The sequence below is a fragment of the Hylobates moloch genome, unplaced genomic scaffold (genome assembly GCF_009828535.3).
Source record: "Hylobates moloch isolate HMO894 unplaced genomic scaffold, HMol_V3 SCAFFOLD_15, whole genome shotgun sequence".
NCBI classification, from domain to species: domain Eukaryota; kingdom Metazoa; phylum Chordata; class Mammalia; order Primates; family Hylobatidae; genus Hylobates; species Hylobates moloch.
The window spans coordinates 16,968,909-16,991,334 of record NW_026652290.1 but is presented as its reverse complement, the minus strand read 5'-3'; the positions used below and the strand labels follow the sequence as shown (position 1 = coordinate 16,991,334).

General features: G+C 50.2%; 1 long non-coding RNA gene across 1 annotated transcript in view; it reads left to right on the top strand.

The window, feature by feature from the left end:
* Positions 1-649: 649 nt before the first annotated feature.
* LOC116483061 (uncharacterized) overlaps positions 650-22,426 on the top strand; it is a 186,395-nt gene continuing 164,618 nt past the window's right edge. The window contains exon 1 of the long non-coding RNA XR_009209966.1: positions 650-1,244. This is a non-coding gene — a long non-coding RNA (uncharacterized LOC116483061). The remainder of the gene's footprint in view (positions 1,245-22,426) is intronic.

Sequence of the window (22,426 nt, the reverse complement as noted above, 5' to 3'; positions counted from 1 at the left end):
GGATCAGGTTGGGCCCCTTATCCAATATGACTGGCATCCTTGTGGAAACACCACAGTGTGAAGAGACAGAGATTCACACAGAGGGAAAACTATGTGAAAAGATACACGGAGAAGACCGTGTAAAAGGTGGAGGATGAAGGTAAGGCAGCTGCAAGCCAAGGAACACCTAACATAGCCAGTGACCACCAGGTCTCAGAGAGGCCAGGGACAGATTCTCCCTCACGGCCCCCAGAAGCAAGCAACCCTGTTAACCCCTTGATTTCGGACCTCTAGTCTCCAGAACTGGGGCCCAGCTGGGATAACCTGACTCTAGGGCTACCGAGGTTTGTCATCCTGGGCGGCATTCGGGGCTGGTGTGACCCACCTTATGCACAAAGGCCAGAATAGACCTAGCGGCATTGACAATAGGACTGGAATGCCAACTTTGTCTGTGAAGGAAGGGCGCAAGGGAGGACAGCTGTGGTGGGCAAACCCCAACCGTTTCCATCCTTGTTTAGCTTTTGTCCTGACTACGACAGGACTACGTAGCCGAACTACGACTCCCAGGAAGCCGTTCGGCCTCCCCCACCACCTCCCCGCCCACCCGGCTCCGCCCCGTCCTGTCGCGGGTCCGCCTGGTATATAAGGGCCGAATGGCCCAGCCGGCTGCAGAGCGCGCAGGCGGCGCGTATGCGCGGTGCGGCGCTGGTATTCAGAGGACGCGGCTACCGCTGCTGGCATTTGCCTTTCTGCGCTTCTCTGCCTCTGCTAGGCAGGCGCCCACCGTAAGCCTCCCGGGCCTTGTGAACCTGCAAACCCAAGTCCGAGAGACTATCCGCCTTCGGCGCTTTCCGGCTTGGCAGAGAGGCTTTCCTGGCGGGGATCTTTGGTTCGCGCTGGCGATGCGCGGGGAAGAAAGGCGAGGAGCGGCGTCCAGGCTGGGTGCTGTCCCAGCGCGAGGAGGCGGGATGCGCTCGCATGGTCCGCGGGGCGCCCGGTCCCCGCCCGCGTCGCGCGCCCACTCCTGGGGACGAGAATGCGGTCGCCTGGGGACCCCCGCCCGCGACCTCCGCGAGTCTGGAGCGCAGAGGACAGGGTCTGGCTGCTCTTTGGCCTTGGATGGAAAGTGGGGAATTGGGTGGGGGGCTGCGGACCCCTTAACGTGGATTACTTGGTGTGTATCAGCTGGGCTCAGAAGACCCACGACCTGTTCTCCATCAGCGGATTGATTCGTTTTGCTTAACAGCTGGGTCGCGAAGCTGGAGGTAAGTTTCCCTGCGGTTCGGGGAAGGGATCTGATTTACTTTCTTTTCTTTCTTTCCTTTTTTCCTCCGCGTCGTTTTCCGAAGGTCTCGAGATTCTGGGTTGAAATTTTTGTTCTTGTAATTGACATCTTCTTGGAGGTCATTTTAGTCATCCCCCTGCCTCCAAGCGGAGCTGATTCGCCTGGGACACGGTGGTCAGCGACCACCCCATCCTGGGCGTTCTTGGCCGTCGTCCTTCAGCCTCTAGCGCTGCCAAGCCTTGGCTGCCTGGAGGGACCGAACCTCACTCAGCTGGGGAGACGCCCCCGCGTCCTCGGCGCACCCGCTCGGCCCCTCGCACTGGCCTTAACGCCTGGGCGCCCTCCGGGCTCCGTTACTTTGGGAGCGGTGCCGCCTCCGTGAGCTCCTGGCGTCCGCCCACTGGCGACCGGGGACGCTGCTGGGCGCAGCGCTTGGAGAACGCGACGCCGCCGAGCCCCTCTCACCGTTGGGGCTGGGGGGTGAGCGGGGGCGTTTGGCGAGCAGCTTTCCGGCGAGGACTGGGCCACCCGTCAGGCGGACGCTGGTATGCGTTTGGCCAGGGTGTGGACGGGCTTTCTGAATAGGTGGGAGGTGGCAGGAATTCAGTCCAGTGAGCCCACCCGCCACCTCCCCTTTCCGGCGCGACTTGCTAATGGAAGTAGTTTCTTGGCCAATGTAGGGAGAGGGCTTACGTCGTGAGTCCGGAACTGAAAGCACACCGCTTCTGTTTCCATAGCTTCCTCCTCCCCTTGTTCTTTTGTGTCTGCCCTGTTTGGGGGCAGCGCGATGTCCGTCACTGAGTAGGCACTGAATAGATGTTTGTTGAATGAATGACTGAGCGACTCCGCCCTTGGCGTGCAGATTAACCAGGGTCCTCCTTTTCCTTCTCCCTCCTTGGCAATTGTCCTCACCTCCAGGACCTATCTAGGTTTCCTGAGGATGCTTTCCCAGAGGAGGGATTCCCTCCTCCGCCCCTCACCCCTCTCCTGCAGCCTGTGGGTTCTCATTTAGAACCTGTCCGTGATCGGTTTCCCACCCAGCAGTCCCTTCTGCATAGAAATCGAGACGCTGTCAGGGATCACTCTTGGTCAGTGCTCAGGGTCCCAGTGTCTCCGGTGAGCACTGCTCCAGGAACAAGAGAAGGTAAAGCAGCACTGGAAGAAGAAAAGGCAGTGCATAGTGGCACGACCCTGTACCCCGGGAGCTGGGTCCCTCGGTGCCTCTGGTCCCATGCAGGTCCTGGAACTGCCCAGGTTGACGCAGCACCTTCCCTGCGGCCCTTCCCCACTCTCTGCCCCCACCCCAGTTCTGTGCTCAGACTGACTCCGGGAGAGGAAAGGTTGAAACCGTCAGGCAAACTGATAACCAACCCCACCACCCCTCCTCCCTGTCTGATTTTAAAAAATAGTCCATGCTCTTTCTCTTTCTTTTATAGAAAACTACACAAAAGTGCCCAAAGCAGGAAAAACGTCCAATTCACACAGTAATGCTGGCAATTTGATATATTTCGTCGCTGGTGAAATCCTGCAATATATACAACTTTTTCTCCTCCTCTTTTTTTTTTGTGTAATTTTATTTGTACGTTTCCCCCATGTCATGACGGCATGGTAACTGTATTCTGCTGCATTGACTCATAATTTGCTTGGCAATTTCCCTATTGTTGGACACTCAGTTGTTTCCAAAGTTTTACCCTTAGAAGTAATACGGTGAGCATCTTTTGTACATAAAGATTTGTCCACATTTTGTATTATTTTCTTTGGAAAATTCCCAGAAATTGCTGTATTTGCTTCAAGTTAGAGTTATGTCTAAAGCAAAGGAATAACTCCATTTCTGGACATTGTTGAGATGGAGTTAGAGGAAAAGATACCACTTACCCATCAGATAATACTGCATCTTGGAGCGGGGACACAGAAGGTGCACAGAGTGAATGGCTGCTGAGCGAATGAAGTGTTTTGTTTCTTTTTGTATCAAAGAGTTGATCAGCATTGGTATGAGAATAACTTAAAATTTGCCATCAGGATTATGAAGTAAATTTTTTTTTTTTTTTTTGAGACGGAGTCTCGCTGTCGCCCAGGCTGGAGTGCAGTGGCGTGATCTCAGCTCACTGCAGGCTCCGCCCCCGGGGGTTCACGCCATTCTCCTGCCTCAGCCTCCCGAGTAGCTGGGACTACAGGCGCCTGCCACCTCCCCCGGCTAATTTTTTGTATTTTTAGTAGAAACGGGGTTTCACCGTGTTAGCCAGGATGGTCTCGATCTCCTGACCTCGTGATCCGCCCGCCTCAGCCTCCCAAAGTGCTGGGATTACAGGCGTGAGCCACCACGCCCAGCCAATGTAAATTTTTTTTAGCAATTCCATAAAGTAAGATATATCAGGCAGCTAGATTTCACATGCTGTCTTTTTTAAAAACTTAACTTTTGATTTTGATATAAATCTAGATTTATAGGAGTTGCAAAAATAATGCCAAGGGTTCCACTATATCCTTTACCCTGCTTCCCCAAATGCTAACATCTGCTATATCCGTGGTGCAATGATCAGACCTGGGACACTGACATTGACACAACACTTTTAACTAATCTACAGGCCTCATTCAAATTTATCCATTTGTCCCACTCATGTCCTTTTTCTGGTCCAGGGTCCAATTTGGGATCCTGTAATGGGACCTTGTAAAAAGTGGGAACCTAGAGGGGTACAGAAGACAGTCTTTGTTCAGGAAGAGGTTTGAAATGGGGACATCATTTCCATTTTCCTCCCCAGGTGAATTGCCCTTCCTCTACTGACGGTAGCAGAGCCGTATCAGGCTTCCAGGGCCTATGGGAGCCTGCCCATAAGTGGGGAAAGCATCTCTGTGTACCCCCTCCCTCCTTTCCTCTCCCCAAACCTACAGTGGGAATGTGTCATTGAGTGAAATTGGGTTATTACCCAGTCTGCCCTGACACGTCTTTTTGGGGGTAGACTTTTGCCATCCGGTGTGCGTGAGAGCAAGCTGCTGAGCCGCTGAATCTGTGGTTGACAAGTACACCGTGCAATGCCTGCGTGGGTGACTCATGCCGGCTGGAGTAGCAGGTGTGTCGGGAGCTAAACGTGCAGACCCAGCAGGTACAGCATTTCCTGGTTATCTGAGCAGATTGGAAGGAACACGGATTTCTGCTCTGAGCTCAGAATGGATTTAGGGTATTGTTAAGCAATTTTGGGCCAGGAAGTGATTCTTCTTTTCTTTAGGGGACTTTCTTCCAGGAGAAGATTTGGGATGAGGAGAGCTAGCCCGAAGGGATTTTTGGAGGTGGCTGGTATGGATGGAGGCTAGCCCAGGTTCTTTGCATAAGAGTCCACTTGTGTGAATTTAAAGAAACCCAGGCAAGGGGCCCTTCTCCTGTCCTTGTAATAAAGAGACCGCATGGTCAGCCAGTAACGCACACGTGAATTGAGGCTGTCTGCTTTGAGTATCACTGTGTCTTTTCTGACTTGGAGTGGTTGCCCGCGTTGAGCGAAGGCGATGTTTGTTTGGGATAAGGGAGTTTGGATGTTACTTAAATCTCAACAAAACAGATTTCTGCTGTCCAGACAGAGTTTCCGTGTTAATGTTAGGGTCTGGTTGCCTAGGCTTGATTTTTCTTTTCCTTTTTGAAATACTCCCAACCTTCCTACTGTAGCTTGTAAACTGAAGGATATTCATGTCTTTCTCTCTCCTTGTGAACTGGTACAGACGTTTTCTGTAACTAGCCAGCTCCAGTGGGGATCATAACAAGAAGTTTCGCGGGGAGAGGGGTTGCGGGTGTTGTGACTAAACAGTTCCGGAAGGCACCTCTGTCTACACCTGCCTGTCCCTGTCCTCAGTGTCTCCTGGTGGGTCCTCCCTACTCAGACGCTGCAGCTTTTCTAGAAGCTACTCCAGTGCAGTGCAGACTGTTCACTTTGGGACTGCCCCACCCGTCCCCTGGTGTTCAAATTGTGGTTTGCATAAGAATGAATTGCTTGCAGAATGCGTTAAAAATGAATATTCTTAGCACCCACCCCTGTCCGGCCCCTCACCTTTAGTGCTTGGGGGTCTGCATTTTCAACAAGCCATCCAGGCCATTCTGACACAGGCACTTTAAGAAACAGGAAGTTGACTGACTTCTTGGCCAGATAAAGCCTTAATTGAACCTTTTCCCACTGAAGCTTACCCAACCACAGTGTTTTTTTCTTTCTCCTCCTCCAGGAAGCCTTTCTGGTTTGCCTCCACTGCTCTGGGCCCCCGCATGTACTTATTTGGTTTGTTGGTACAGGTTTTTACATAGGAGCCTTGAAGTCAGATGCCCTTTATACTTGGTTAAGACAGGAGTGGCTGCATTTGGGTGAATGATAAAGGAACTACAGCTCTGGGCATTTTCTCCCCTCAGGTAGGCAAGGTCTTTGGGAGCTTGGAACGTGTCCCTGACCGGGCAGCATCCTGGCACATTTGTTTGTGTACCCACACAGACCACTGCTGCTTCTGTCTGTGGCCACCATTGTTCTAGACAATGTCACTGTCATCCTGGAGCTGGTTGGGGTCCTCCACACCAAGTTAGCATCCCCTGTTCACGTGATTGATGCACCCAGCTCACTTCACAAGAGGACAGGAATGATCCTGGATGAATTCTTTTCAACTATGCCATTGGCGAAAGACCCCCTGTTCAAAGTCAGCTGGGTGTTCCTGCTTTACAGACGAGGTCCGTGCCTGGAAAAACATCTATACAAAACCAATCTTGGTTGATCACATGATATTCAAAAGGCCCGGAGGAATCGTGCAATCTAGAAGAATGCTGAAGTGGCAAGTTTCTGCCCAAGAATTCTTTTTGTAATGTGAATCATCCTCACCTCCTCCCATATTTGGTCTGTTGGTACAGGTTTTTGCATGGACGTCTGGAAACCAGGTGCCTTTGTATGTGATAAACAGATGTGGCTTCGTTTAGGGGTGTGACCAAGGGACTGCAGTTCTGGAGCTGCAGAAATCAACCAGACCTTCCGACTCCCAGGTCTGTGAGGCTCCCCCAAGGTTTGGAAGATGCCGATTGTTAGGGTCCAATTTTAATGATTTACACACTAACCTCCTTTGCTTCAAAAGTGGTCATTTTACTTCAGCAATTTACTTCTTTTTGGTGTTTGCTGGACTGGGAAGTCCCAGTAGGACAGGCCAGGAAAGACCATGCCCGCCCGCCCAGCAGTCCCTTCTGATGATTGAGTGGGGATTTCAGGGCGTGCTTTTTGAGCTAGCCATGGAGTATTCCTTCTCTAATGATAGATGTATTTCCAGTCATTTGCCTGTGGACTTCCTCTTACCTTAATTCTACAAATATTGAGTGCCTGCCGGATGCTTTTTTAGGCATTCGTGCAATCTCTTTGGTTCTTCAGCTTGTGGGCTGTGGTGGTCTTCCGGGCCCACAGGAAGCTGACTTGAAGATTTAGCAGCCTGTGTGGAAGCGGGGGTTCTGTTGCGCTTTACAAAGTGAAAGGAAGGTGTCTGAGGTACTGGCCTTTGGGGACAATTTCAGTATGTGAGTAAAACCTTTACTGAGCTTTAAATGACAAGATGGTTTCTGCAGTTATGCCTTCTTCACTTAACTACCTGAACACTTTTAAACCATTTTTACTTTTCTCTTTTTTTCTTTGAGATAGGGTCTTGCTAGGTTGCCCAGTGCAGTGGTGCAATCTCAGTTTACTGCAACCTCCGTCTCCTGGGTTTAAGCCATCCTCCCACTTCAGCCTCCTGAGTAGCTGGGACTACAGGCACCCACCACCATGTCCAGCCAATTTTTGTATTTTTTGTAGAGATGAAGTTTCGCCGTGTTTCCTAGGCTGGTCTTGAACTCCTGAGCTCAAGCGATCCACTGGCCTCAGCCTCCCAAAGTGCTCGGATTACAGGCATGAGCCACTGCACCTGGCCCACCATTTTTATTATGATAAAATATACACAACCTAAAATTTACCATCTTAACCACTTTAACGTACACAGTTCTGTGGTATTCAGTACATTCACATTGTTGTGCAACCGTCACCACCTATTTTCAGAAAGTTTTTCTTCCCAAACTAAAACTCTGTACCCATTAAACACGAACTCCCCATTCCCCGATCCTCCCAGCCCCTGGCAACCACTGTTCTACTTTCTGTCTCTATGAATTTGGCTACTCTTGGTATCTGATAGAAGTGGATCATACAGTATTTGTCCTTTTGTGTCTGGTTTATTTCGTTAGCCTACTTTCTTCAAGGCTCATCCATGTTATAGCATGTGTCAGAATTTCCTTTTTAAGGCTGAGTAATATCCCATTGTATGTTTATATTGCATTTTGTTTATCCACTCATTTGTCTGTGGATACTTGGGTAGCTTCTACCTTTGGCCGTTGTGAATAATGTTGCTAGGAACACGGATGTGCACTGTTTGGGTCTCTGCTTTCAGTGCTTTTAAGGATACACCTAGAAGTGGAATTATTGGACCATATGGTAATTCTATTTTTCATATTTTGAAGAAAAATCATACTGTCTCTTTTTTTTAATTTTAGCTTTTTTTTTTTTATTTTTTGAGACCAAGTTTCACTCTTATTGCCCAGGCTGCAGTGCAATGACGTGGTCTCAGCTCACTGCAACCTCCACCTCCTGGGTTCAAGTGATTCTCCTGCCTCAGCCTCCCGAGTAGCTGGGATTACTGGTACCTGCCACCATGCCCAGCTCATTTTTGTATTTTTATTTTTATATTTATTTATTTATTTATTTTTGAGATGGTGTCTTGCTCTGTTGCCCAGGCTGGAGTGCAGTGGTGCGATCTCGGCTCACTGCAAGCTCCGCCTCCCGGGTTCATGCCATTCTCCTGCCTCAGCCTCCTGAGTAGCTGGGACTACAGGTGCCCACCACCACGCCCGGCTAATTTTTTGTATTTTTAGTAGAGACGGGGTTTCACCATGTTAGCCAGGATGGTCTCCATCTCCTGACCTCGTGATCCAGCTGTCTTGGCCTCCCAAAGTGCTGGGATTATAGGCGTGAGCCACTGCTCCCGGCCTAATTTTTGTATTTTTAGTAGAGATGGGGTTTCATCATGTTGGTCAGGCTGGTCTTGAACTCCTGACCTTAGGTGATCCACCTGTCTCGTCCTCCCAAGGTGCTGGGATTACAGGCATGAGCCACTGCACCCAGCCTGCCATACCGTCTTCTATAGCATCTATACCATTTCACATCCCCACCAATGGTGCACAAAGTTTGCATTTTCTTGCCAAGACTTATTTTGTTATTCTTTTATTATTATTTATTTTTTTTGAGAATAGCCACCCTAATGTGTGTGAAGTGCTTTTTGCTTTAAGAAAGCCATCTTCACGAAGAGTGAAGTGCCCGGGAAAGTGAGGAGCAGCTGAGTTGGTGGCGGTGGCACCCAGCTCTGAATCTGCCACAAGCATTCTTTCTAAATGAAAAGGTTTGATGACCTAGCACGTTCCTTAGGCCCTGATTCTTTGAACTGGAGTTTTCCAATTGCTTTTGTGCCCATATCCCATCCGATAGTACCTTCAACCTGGTGAAATGATCAGGTGTCATCCTGTTTTACAGGAGGGGCATTAAAGCACTAGTCAGTGAAATGACGTGGATAGGTACTGACCATGTGGACCGGCCCTCGCACTCTAACTCCTAATCTGGCACACACAGTGAAGAGCGAGTATTTTGGAAGTGTTGGTGTGGAGACGGAGGGCCGGGAGGATAGAGAGTGGACTCATTGTTTAGGAGAATTCTAGAGTGAATCCTCTCTGCTGCTTGCCCTCCGGAGTCACGCTTTCATATATAAAGTTTGCTGGAAGTGGACCTTTTTTTTAAAGTAGAGAACACTTTTCTGCACAGTTTGAGGTGCTTAAAAAGTGCGTTTTGAGGTCGGGCACGGTGGCTCACGCCTGTAATCCCAGCACTTTGGGAGGCCGAGGCCGGCGGATCACGAGGTCAGGAGATGGAGACCACCCTGGCTAACACGGTGAAACCCCGTCTCTACTAAAAATACAAAAAATTAGCCGGGCATGGTGGTGGGCGCCTGTAGTCCCAGCTACTCGGGAGGCTGAGGCAGGAGAATGGCGTGAACCCGGGAGGCAGAGTTTGCAGTGAGCCGAGATCACGCCACTGCACTCCAGCCTGGGTGACAGAGCGAGACTCCGTCTCAAAAAAATAAAAAAAGGTGCCTTTTGAGCATCATGGTGGATGTCAGAGTTCGGTGGCAGCTCCCGTGGGGACCTGGGGTGTGTCGCTGGGTGAAGATGATCACCTCCCTTCTGTGGTTTTATTCCCCAGGCTGAGTTTGAGCCCCCAAGGCTCCTGTCGGTTCTGGTTTCACTGGCCCTGGGGGACAGATGGTAGACAGTGTTTGATCCCAGGCTTTGCAGGGCTCTACCCCCTCGCAGCTTCTGCACCTTCTCTGCATGGGATGCGAACGTGGCCTTGTCACCTCAGAGCCACCAAAAATGTGGCTGTTTTCCATGTTAATTTTTTCATGGTGATATTTCTTTATATTTTTAAAATTAAGCCGTGGCTGGGCGTGGTGGTTCACTCCTGTAATCCCAGCACTTTGGGAGGCCAAGGTGGGAGGATTGCTTGAGCCTAGGAGGTCTAGGCTGCAGTGAACTATAATTATCCCACTGCACTCCAGCCTGGGTGACAGAGCAAGACCCTGTCTCTAAAAAAAAAAAAAAAAAAAAAAAAAAAGAATAAAAACAACAAAAAAATTAAACATCAAGAAGCAAAGCTGTTGTTCCTGAAGTTGGGGTGATAGAACAGGGTTGCCCCTGCCTGGAGGCTTTCTTCTCTCTGGGAGGGGTGGGGGTGCCCCCCAGGACCCATTCTCCATGACCCCTGACTGTGACCTCTTCTCCATGATTCCAGACTGTGACCCCCTCCTCCTTTGGTTTCAGACCAAACTTCTTTAGGGGACCCAGGACTAAGCTGAGGGAGGTTTTTCTGAACCTCAGGGAATCTGTGGCCACTGGCAAGCCAGCGGGAAATTCAGGTGTTTGGGTTTTTAATTAAATTTCTAAGTGGAAACCAGGAATGCGGTTAACCAAGGAGCTGAAGTGGTCCGGGTTTCTCATTCCACCCTGACTGCTGGGCGGTTTGGGCTTTCCTGGAATTACTTTCCTCGTCACCTTCGCTGCCTTCTTTTTCTGCTGTCCCCCTTCCCTGCTCGCACCGTTGTGATTGAACCTGAATGGTTTTCTCAAACCTTTCTCTGGGCCCTTATCATCCTAGGTATCTGTTTGTCAGGTACCAACTTGGGGGGAGGATGTCCATGTGCCTGCTTTCAAGGTTCACCGCTCAAACTGGCCACTGGGTGATGTTGCTTGTCCCCGAAATAATGACCCGGCCCAGTGACCCAATTCCTTGTACCAACCCTGTGTAAGGATTCAACAGATATGATCCCTGTATTAGTCCATTCTTATGCTGCTGATAAAGATATACCCAAGACTGGGTAATTTATAAAGAAAAGAGGTTTAATTGACTCACAGTCCCACATGGCTGGGGAGGCCTCACAATCATGGAGGAAGGCAAGAAGGAACAAGTCACATCTTACATGGTGGCAGGGAAGAGAGAGCTTGTGCAGGGGAACTCCTGTTTATGAAGTCATCAGATCTTCTGAGATGTATTCACTATCATGAGAACAGCATGGGAAAGACCTGCCCCCATGATTCAATTACCTTTCACTTGGTCCCTCCCATGACACGTGGGAATTGTGAGAGCTGCAATTCAAGATGAGATTTGGGTGGGGACACAGCCAAACCATATGTTTCCAACCAGCCCCTGCCGCCTGTCAGTGGGGCAATGTCCAGAAAGAGAGGCAGCCCTGCGGCAGGCTTGAGAACGTGATTCCAGAGTCTTTACTTCCCTTAATCCTCAGAGCCCGGGGGTGTTATGTTCTCCAGCATTTGAGGCTTAGAGGCATGAAGGAATATCCTTAAGGTCTCATAGCTTTGAAGGATGGAGCCACGGTTCAAAATCAGGTCTTGGCCCAGGCCCATCACTGGGCCCCTGTCCTGCCCCAGTGCCAAGTGTCTGTATGATTTTGCACATGTCCTTGGGACTCTGTCCGTGGGCCCAATTCCTATTGGTCACTTTTAGTTGGAGGTTACAGAGAAACCGACTGTATCCAGCTTAAAACAATGGATGTTTTGCTTGTTCACATAACAAGAAGTGTGAGGGTTGTGCTTTTGGGGTGATTTGTTGGCTCGCTCTCTCTCTCTTTTCATTCTCTCCCCTTCTGTGTATAGTTTCATTCTCAAGTTTGCTTTTCTCATCTGGGCAGGCCTCCTGAATCTACAGATCCAGAGGGAGAGAATGGCTTTGTGGTGGCCTTCCTGAGAGCTGACCGTGCAGCAACACTCACCCCTAGACCCACACCTCTGGCCAGGAGCTGGGGTGCGGGGGGACACATTGATTGACTCTCCCCTGGTCATGTGCTTCACATCTAACTCTGTTGTGAGGTTCCCCAGAGCCACCAAGATTCTGCAAATGGAAATTAGGGCCCTTGGGAAGCACAGGTACGTGCAAGGCAATATCACCAATTGTTCACTATGAATGAGTTGGACTCCTGGGATAATAAACCAGAATGTGTGCTTTGGCGGGCAGGGAATTAGTTTTGCTTACCTCTGTATACCTGGTATCCTAGGAGGGTGCTGGGGGCATATTAGTGCTTAGTAAAAGTTGACAAATGAAGGGACCTCAAAAGTTCTTTCCTCCTTTGAATCTCTGAACCCGAGAGTCTATTTTTGCATGGGACATCATCTTGTTCCATCAGGGAGCTGGCAATTTGGCTCCTGGGTTGCTAAATCCAGCCTTGTAGTTGATCGCTCATGACTGGGTTCTCATTGACCTGCACAAAGAGTTGTCACTGGAAAAAACACTGGATGCTAGAATGGCACCTGCTGCCTGAGATTTCATCAAAGAAAGGGCAACACTTTCGCTAGCTCTGAGCATCTCTAGACTAATGGTGTTGCTCCCAGTCTACCTTGGGAGGCAAGTTCTTTTCTTCTCCTGGTATGAAAAGCCTGACGATGTGAGCTAGGGGCAATGGATTTGTGCAGACTTCTCACCAGGCTCCTGTGTTTGGCAGCCCAGTGGGGAAGACTGAGAATACGGGGAGGCCAGACAGAGAGCTCGTCCAGAAGCAGCCACACAAGTGGATTTATGTAGAGGGCTCCGTTGTGTTCACACATTCATGTGCCAACTTGGAAGCAGATCTTCTGGGTGCTGCATGTTCGAGAGACAGCTTTGATCTCCAGGCTGTTGAGCTCAAGGTGGGAGACTCTGTTTTGCTTACTTTGTTCGCACGTTACACAGGTAGGCTTTGTTTGAGGAGCAGTGACTCACGCTCATGGGTTGTGTGAGCTTTGAAAGGAAGCCATGCAGCCCTGGCAGGTGCTCCCAGCTGTCCTCGTTTACCATTGTAAGAAAAAAATCTTATTGTCATGGCGACAGATTTTTTTCTACCTAAAGCTTGAGTATGAATAGCCTTTTTTGGTAGGTGATGAAGTGGGAGGAGAGGGGGTAGGTATCATGTATTAAAGGTGCCGTATGTCCTGTGGAAGTGTAGTTACTGTTGCCCCCATTTAACAGACAAGGATGCTGAGGCTCCCAGAGCTTATGTCAGTTGTCCAAAGTTACCCTGCTGGTCTGAGGCGGAGCTGGAACTTGATCTGCTTCCAACTGGGCACGTGACTGCATCCATCCAGCCTTTAGCTGCAAGCTGGATCCCGTTTCTCTTGGAAAGTGCTAGAAGTCACAAATCAAATGGTTTTCACATTATATATTTATTTTGAGACAGAGTCTTACTCTGTCACCCAGGCTGGAGTGCAGTGGCTTGATTGTGGCTCACTGCAGCCTCAACCTCTGGGGCTCAAGCAATCCTCCTTTCTCAGCCTCCCGAGTGGCTGAGACTATAGGCATGCACTGCCACACCTGGCTAATTTTTTGATTTTTTTGTAGAGACAAGGTCTCCCTATGTTACCCAAGCTGGTTCGTGAACTCCTGGGCTCAAACGATCCTCCAGCCTCCACCTCCCAAAGTGCTGGAGTCATAGGCATGAGCCACCATGCCTGGCCTCATAATGCTTCTATCGCTATGATTTATCCTTCACTTCTTCCTAGTAACCCACTGACAGCTTTAAAACAGTGCTTCTCCTTCCCTCTGCTCATAGAGGTGAGACATGCATCCTTTCGGGAGTGTAGCTGGAAATAGACTCCTCCCTTCCCTACAGATGGGACAGTAAAGTCAATGTTAAGGTCATTAATACTAAGACCAACTGAGAGGTTGGTTGGCTAGTTTTCCCTGATGAGAAACTCTCATTCAGGGCTGCCAGGTTCTAGGCTTTTCCTCCTGCCTCTTCTCTCTTGCTGTCCTCAGGTTTCTCTCTGTAGACGTTAAATCTGGTTTGGAGAGCTAGAAGTGATGTTCGTCCTTAAAACCAGTACGTTTGCCCACAGTACTGTCCTGATTGTATTTGCTTAGGAGATGCACATGTCCAAAGCATGCATCAGCATCACGGATTCCCCTATTGAAATCCCATGAAGGATGCTGAAGTTAGGGCATGCTTAGTTGAATTTCTATCACATTTTCCACCTGTGATCATTGGTGTTTCGAGGGATGATTCTGGGGGGCAGGGGGAAGGGGTGTCCCAGCATCCTTGATGAAGAAGGTGTGTGAGGTTGGTTGCACAGTGGGACAACGGAACAGCAGACAGATCCATTATCAGGGCATTCACTGGCAGTGTTGAGCTCAAGGGCTGTAACTTTCAGTTGACCAGGACATTGCTGTGCATACATTATTCCTTGAGCTCAAAGTTGAGTTTTCAGAGCAGACCTATTGGTAGGCTCACTCTTTGGATGTTATGCTTGGAAAGCAGGAGTGCTGCCCCGGGCTGTACCTACCTCACCTTCCAGTGGGGTAGGGGGCCCTGTGAGAAAGCCTTGCCCCATCTGAGCTGCACGCCCATCAGCTGCCATGCACTCTGTCCTTTGCACAAAGAACCTCTTAATGGACATGATTGGGAGGGTAGAGAATGGAGCCTCTGTGTGGCCTTGAGGTTGGGGGGATGGGAGGTTGGGAGCTGGTATATGTCTCATTCACTAGACTAGGTACATTGAATCTTTCATTCCTCCTTCCACGTATTTCCGTCCCCTTCTTGGCTTAAATCTTGTGTCCATCTTAAAGAAATGGACTGGCTCCTTGGTTCTATCTGTGTAGGCTGTGGTTGCATCTCTGCTTTGATGTTGCTGGATTTAATTATGGAAGATCCAATTCCCTTTTAACTTTTTTTCTCGAAAGTATAGAACTTGGGCTGTGGTTTCCACTGGCTTATGTGAGATGACTTATGTGAAAGCAGTTGTATACTCTACTGTGCAATGCAAATCTAATGAATAACCAGCCCAGGAATCTCTGTTAGCTTGAGTGGGCAGACAGGAGCGGAGTGGGGCCAGAGCGGAGGAGAGGAGTGGCAGCAAGGAGGTGCTTCCTCAGCGCTTCCTCCCTGGGGTCCAGAATGGGCTCTAGTCTCAACTGGTTTTTCCCTGTGACCTGCTGGGTGCTCCTTTCCTTCTGGGCTGTGTCCTCCTCTTCTCCCTTCCTTATTCTTCCAATGCATGGTTAGGGATACCTGACTTGCAGGTGACATAGAATCCAGTATTTTGTCCACTGGTAGCCCAAGTTATGCCTGAATAAACTCATCAGTGGGTTGGATGCTAAGTCTGTTTTTGCAAACTGTTTTTCATCCAATTTTTCTCATCCTTAAACTTCCATAATACCAATAGCTATAATATCATATACTGCCATGATGGTTTCACATACATGGATCTTTTTTCTTCCGTATAGTCATAGGTGTCCACTCTGATTTCATAGCACCTGGCCTCATGCTGACTCTAATAAAGACTGAATACAGTGGACCCTTGAACAATGCAAGGGTTAGGGATGCTGGTCCTCCGTGCAGCTGAAAATCTACATGTAACTTTGGACTTCCCTAAAACTTAACTGCTAATAGCCTCCTGTGGACTAGTAGTCTTACCAATAACATAAACAGTCAATTAACACATATTTGATATGCTATATGTATTATGTATTGATACAGTAGATAGATATGTATTATATACTATACGCTTACAATAAAGTGAGCTAGAGAAAATGATATTAAGAAAATCATAAGGAAGAGAAAACAGATTTACTATTCATTAAGTGGAAGTGGATCATCACAAAGGTCTTCCCCCTTGTCATCTTCACAGTGAGTAGGCTTGGAGGGAGGAAGAGGAGGGGTTGGTCTTGCTGTCTCACAGGTGGCAGAGGCAGAAGAAAAACCACGTATCGGTAGATCCACACAGTTCAAACCTTGTTCAAGGCTCAACTGTATATACACGGCGACTCGGTGGGTTGAAGGCCCACACTGGCCTGCCATTTGATGTGGCTATGGTGACAGTGGTGTCTGGTCACTGGGTTCTGGCTTAGTAGCCTAAATATATGGCATTGTAGAAGCAGCTTTCAGAAGGTGGTATTGGTCTTTGCTTGGAGTGGTCCTGAGAATTGCACGCTTCTCCCCTGTGGGTGGTTTTCTGTCCCCAGGAGTCCTGGTTTTTCCCCAGTCTTGGCCTCCTAATTTGTCTCATGGCTTTGAGCTCATTACACTGCGTATTGGGGCCTCAGTTTCCTCTCTGTGTATCTCAGAACTACGTGATTTCTTGATTACTTTGAGCAGGGAGGGTGTCTTTTTGTTTTGTTTGCCGTTTTCCACAGGTGACCTTGAGCAACGTAGGTAAGGAGAGATGCCAGGTTGTTCTCAGTAGACACACGGCTTCCAGTTCTTTCTGCAATACAACTCAACTTCTTGGAGAAGAACTCAATTCAACATAAATGAAATAAAAATAGAAAAGTCTTGCTGAGCAATCTTTAGAGAACATCATTAGTGATAGCTATAGCTGGGAATATCTATTTTGTTGTGACCTTGTACCCAAATAAATTAGAGGAGTAAATGACCCTTTTTCTCCCTGAGGTTTGAGATAATTTTATTTATTTAAGGGCTTTAGGGCACTCTGCTTGCCCCTTTCCAGAGGGGGACAGCTGGACTCAAACTGCCTTCAAAGGATCCATCTTTTAGGGCGCTGTGACAGAGGCCCTTCACTTAGGTAAAAGTGAGATTCTTTTCTGTGTGCTGGTGGGCTCCCATCCTGGATTTGGGAGCTGCAAAGCACACACTGGTGGGAGATCCGGCTGGGAGGAGAATTCCGCCCTGCGGGGCTGCTGACCGGCTTGTCATTCACTTGCTGTTAAGGCATAGAGACGCCTTGTTGTAACTGGAATTGTTCTGGGGAATGAGGAGTCCTCGCCACTCCCCCTTCTCCTTCCCGCCCTAACCTCCCTCCCCTCCCCTTAGGGAAAAAAAAAATTCCTTTCCCCTTTTCAGCATCTGTGTCTTTAAGAATTCCCTCCACTGTAGCCTCAGGACAGAGACCCTTCTGTGAGAGTGTGCTGGAGGCCTGTCCTTGGTGACACCCCGCCCCCCATATTAAAAGACCATCGGAACAAGCTCCCCATTCTCCTCTGGAGAGGGTCCCTCTGTCCCAGGCCAAGCGACTCTTAAGGGAGCGTTTATCCTGGGACACTCAGTTTACAAAGACTGCTGCAGTGTCAGATAAACTCACTCAGCCCTTCGAGGGGGGAGGGGGGAGGAGAAGAACAAAACCCCCTTTATTTTCACCCCTGCAGGGAGACCAATAAAGACTTTGTGCTGGAGAGCGGGGGTCTGAGCAAACAGAAGAGGGGGGGTCTGTGTGGTACTGATTTGGGGAGAGCATTATGAGTTATTATCTTATCATTTTATTTTTAGGGGAAATCTTAGCATGGGGCAGTGACTCTCGCATGAGTAAATGGTCCCAAATGACCTCCTCTGTCCTCTGCTGGCCACTGAGATGCTCTATGGCAAGTTTGTCTGGGTTTGCCAGAGAGAAGTCAGTCCCTGGTATTTTTTTTCTACCACCTATTTGGACAGGGAAATACTCACCCACTCCGTGGACTGGGCTCCAACAGCGTATGTGTGTTAGATGATTTTTAGTCTAAGGGACTTTGGGTGGCTCTGCCTCATGGGATGCATTTGGTCATCTGCGTGTGTGCCCCTTTGGAGGGGGGTGTGCGGGGACCCTCCTGCCTCTGCAAGTGAGTGTCATCATCACTGTCTGGAGTGGCCTTTACTGTGAATGGCCTCGAGTTGCCGTAGGTCATGTAAACCAGAGATGCCCTGGGGTTGGCCATTGGTGGGAGGAGGGATGGGATGAATGTTTGTCACTCAGTGCAGTGAGGTGTGTCAACATCTCAATCCTATGAGGTCTTTGAGGAGGGAAATAGTCTCATCTTACCTGGAATGCAAGGCTCAGAGAGGGAAAGTGACTTACCTAATGTCTCCCAGAGGTTGGATGCTTGAAGTTCCAGCCCTGGGGTGTCTGATTCTAAAGGTCCTACCTGCCGCAGAGCTGGAGGCCAGGTCAGGGGGCCCAGGGTGGCTAAAGGGGGTGGGCTGAGCTGAGGGTCGTGGTCACAGCAAGACGAAGGGCATTGCCAAGTACTGGCCTTCCAGCAGCTGGTTAGGGTTTTGTCCTCACACCCCTGCCTTTCCCCTGGGCACTGCTGGGGCTCTGGCACTCAGGTTCCGGTAAGGGATGGTGTGTGCTCCCACTGGCCTGTGTCCCTTCTGGTTGTGTGTCTTTGGAGGGCTCAGCAGTCACCTCCAGGGAGGAGATGGCAGAGAGAGGCCAGAGTTTGTATAGCCCTTCGCTCTGGGCTGGAAGGGAGGTGCCTGGCTGCTTCGGCAAACAAGCAAGATTTAGAAACCTGGCTGGAGCTGTGGTCAAGGGGGACCCTTCCCTGCTCGTATCCTGGAGAGAGGAACCCTGATGTGGCTCCCAGCTGCCAATTCCTGACCCTTCTCCCATTTTCTTTCTCCCTGGAGGAGTGTTGGGCCATGGGGATTGATCTGTGTGTGTGTTGGGGGAGGAGATTGGAGAGAGACTGGCCCCTGGGTCCCATCTCTGTGCAGCCCAGCTCTGCCTACTTCAGTTCCAAGTGTAAGGGGCCTGGAGAAGGGAGGGTGGGGGTCTGTGCTGTGGCAGGTGAGAAGGGCCTTCCCAGGCCAGCTTTACGGCTGAGTTCAGAGTCTTTGTTCACAGAGCACAGTTGCGGGGGCTGTCGGGCGTGGACTCCCTCTATGGGCAGGAGGATCTGAGCCTTTCCCCAGTCTGACTGAGCCCGCCTTATCCCACTGGAGGACTTGAGGTCCTTCCAATAAGGCCCTGCCTAGAGAGTGTAAACCGGGACCATCCGAGGGGGTGGTGAGATTCATCCTAAAACAATATAGAGTGGTGGAGGAGAGAGTTGGTGAAACTTGACCTCTTGCAGAAAGGGGAAGATTCTGGGCTCTGTACACGGACAACCTGCAGGAGGAGGGGGACCCAGCCTCTGAAGCACAGTGCACCACTGAGAAAAGATGCTTTCCTGTCCGTGCAGGCGCCTGGATGCAGCAGAACAGGTGCGAGGAAGAGTGGTTTGGGGAGTTCAGGATGTAGCTTAAAGGGGGCTGAGTGGGAAATAAGGCATGTTCCATTCCAGTTACGTGCAGCCACAGGCACCAGTGACATGGCACAAAGGAGGGTTAGGCTGTAAGGTTTTGGGGGACAGGGAAGAGCAAACGAGAGAAGCCAGAGGTCTCCATGCCTTGGTGTGGTGGAGGCAGCAGAGGGCAGTGGGGATGGGAGCATGGGATGGGGGATGGTGACACTAGACTTATTGGAGAAACAGCAGCCCCATCTCTGATAGTTAGAGGGTGGGCTCCTGGACTGGAACAAGAGAAGGGCTGAATGACTCTGTCGAGGTCCCTGCCAAGCATGGGATCCGGAATAATCCCCATGGACACTTAGAGTGGACGACGTCCACCCAGTGGGGCCGACAGCAGATGGGATGGATGGGGAGAGTTCTCACTGCCGGTTCTCCCTGCAATCCTTCCAATCCCAGCCACTCCTGGCAGGTGGCTGCCTCTACAGGTGTGTGCTGGCCATTTCCTTACCTTTCCATTCTGAGAACCCTCATTTCCTGCAGGTGAGTGTTTAGGACCCACTTATTGCATTCTGCAGAGGTTCAGTCCCATCAGCAATAGATTGGTGATCTACAGCAGGAGGATGAGAGGGCACTGGATCCAGGGTCAGAGAATTTGGGTCTCAATTGTAGCCTCTTATTTCCCAGATCAATTGTTACTTACTTATTTAATAAGAATTAATCTATTTTAGAGACAGGGTCTCACTCTGTTGCCCAGGCTGGAGTGCAGTGGTACGATCTCTACCCACTGCAGCCTCGACCTTCTGGGCTCAAGTGATCCTCCCACCTCAGCCTCCCGAGTAGCCGGGATCATAAGCATGCACCACCAAGCCTGACTAATTTTTAATTTTTTTGTAGAGATGGGATCTCTCTCTGTTGCCCAGGCTGGCCTCAAACTTGTGGGCTCAAGTGATCCTCCCACCTTGGCCTCTTGGGATTATAGGCATGAGCCACTGCACCTGACTGATGATGTTGAGCAAGTTTCTCTCCTTCTCTGTGCCTTTGTTTATTTCATAGACAACATACCAGGAATGAGTATTCTGAGGTGCTCTCCGGCTCTGTAAATGAACAACCGCATGCTATGGGCTGTACATGCCTGTGTCCTTATGAGGGTTTGGGGAGGCACGTGGACTTGTCTCCTGGTTCTTCATTTGCACCTCCCTGTGGCTCAGCTCAATACCTCCCTGGTTGTAAGTCATCCTGACTCTTTGCTCTTGCCTGGAGGAGGATGGGACTCTTGGAGTGGTGGCAGTGAAAACTTGGAGAGCCTGTTGCCCCTTACAGCCTCATCGAGGGCAGCAAGGGACAGGCAGAGTCAGGTTGGGTTCAGAAATCATGAGGCCCAGAGGTGACTGCTTCCTCCTATATCAGCCCCAAGGGGTGGCTTGTGAGCGGCAGTGCTGAAGGGGAGAGGTCTGGGCGTGGATCAGTTGGTTGGTGCAGAGGTTGGTAGCCGCTGTCTCTTTCTGGTTTATTTCACCCCCAACAAAAGCTAGAGGCTCTGGGGAAATTGTTTTGCAGATTCACAAGCTCTGCAAGGTCAGAGCAATCCAGCAGTCCCTGTTTGGACAGGATGACACGCGTCTCTTGTTTTTCCCGCACATGGGTGCATCTGCATCCCACATCCAAATACGTCAGCAGAGCAAGCCCTTCTTATGAGTGATCAGCCTTCCTTGTGCGCCAGCAATCCCCTTCCAGAGCACATCTGAAGAACCTCATCAACTTGACCAGTGGGAAAAATTCAATCTTTCCTGGCTTAACCCATTTATGCCTGAGGGTGCCATTTTTTTGAATTTCAAAAATCAGACCTTGGTGATCTTGAGCAGTAGGGTATAAATAACACCTACATGCTTAGCGTTCCAATAATGGAACACTAGGCATAAATGGCTACCCCCTTTTCTACCCCTTTCATCATTGACTTTTTCAAGGGGCGAGGAGAAACCTTGTTGATGAAAGATGTGTTTTGAAAAACTTACTGAACATCCTTCTGTTTTATCATCAGCACTGATAATCGCCGCCTTGGTAGGTTCCCTTCAATTCCAGATCTGAGCCAGAGGAAGAGACTGGGACTGTTTAAATTGGCCACCTATGATGCTGCCTCTCTCTCGATGGAATCTTCCCCTGATAACATGTGGAGGGGGAGGCCTCTTCAGACAGACAGGTTTCTCTCTCGCCTGTTCTTTCATAGCGGAGGGAGCCGCTTAGCACAAGGGAGACTTTAGATGATCCTGGGGGGCTGGGAGGGCTAGTGAGTTAGTGGCAGGAGGTGGGGAGCGATGTCATTTATTAGGTCTATGAAAACAATACAGGGTTTGTCTCCTGGGTGCGGTGGTGCCTGGGGGGGCAAAGCCAAGATGGGGCTGAGTAGAAAGAAAACAAGCACAGGTCTGACGAAAATGTGGTGACCCCGAGGAGCTGGGGAAAAAAGCACCTTTGTTTAGGGAGGTCAGGGCAAGGGGAGGCATTTGAGGAGGACTCTGGGAGATTTGCTGCCTCTATTCTGGGAACCTGGGCCCCAAAAAGAGGCTTGAGAAGACCAAGGAACCGAGGCTGATGGAAGTTTCCAGGGTGGCTGATCCAGCTGCTGTGCATTTCTGGGGCAGGTTTAAGGTTTAGAGGAGCCACTTCCTTATCAGCCCTGTTCCTTGAGGGTGGCCCGAGAGAGGATCACAGTGGAGTGTCCCAGGGGGTGGGGAGGGAGGATGATGGAGGGGTCTGTTCTGATGTGGGGGCTCCTGATGGGCTGTGGTTTTGCTTCCTGCTCAGCCTGCCTGGATGATCTGGCCCTGGGGCAGGGGAGCCCCCAGAGCCTTGAGTCAAGCCCCATGAGATCTGGGGTGAAGGCACTCATGGGGTGCGGTGCCCAGGAGCCCCTCCCCTGGTCACACTGTATCCATGGGCAAAGGCATTCACAGGTGCGGTGCCCAGGAGCCCCTCCCCTGGTCACACTGTATCCATGGGCGAAGGCATTCACAGGTGCGGTGCCCAGGAGCCCTTCCCCTGGTCACTATGGACCCTGCAAGTGAGTGGAGGCTGCATGAGGAGGCAGACACCTTCCTGCTGGAGTGCTTCCTTCCTGAGCCCCTCAGAGACCAACCACCTTCTGAAAACACCCCACATTTTCATTTGGCCCGTGCTGTCCCCTGCGGATGTGTGTCCCCAAACCCAGGGACTCACTTTTATTTCTTTTTTACCAGAAGGGCTTATAGATGTGTGTGTGTATGCGTGCTGTGTGTGCTGGGATGGTCCTGGAATGCGGAATGTGCCCATCGGTGCCTGCCACTTGTCTCTCTTTTTTTTTTTTTGAGATGGAGTTTTGCTCTTGTCACCCAGGCTGGAGTGCAATGGCATGACCTCCACTCACTGCAACCCCCACCTCCCGTGTTCAAGTGATTCTCCTGCCTCAACCTCCTGAGTAGCTGGGATTACAGGTGCCCACCACCATGCCCAGCTGATTTTTTTGTATTTTTAGTAGAGATGGGTTTCACCATGTTGGCCAGGCTGGTCTCGAACTCCTGACCTCAGGTGATCCACCTGCCTCGGCCTCCCAAAGTGCTGGGATTACAGGTGTGAT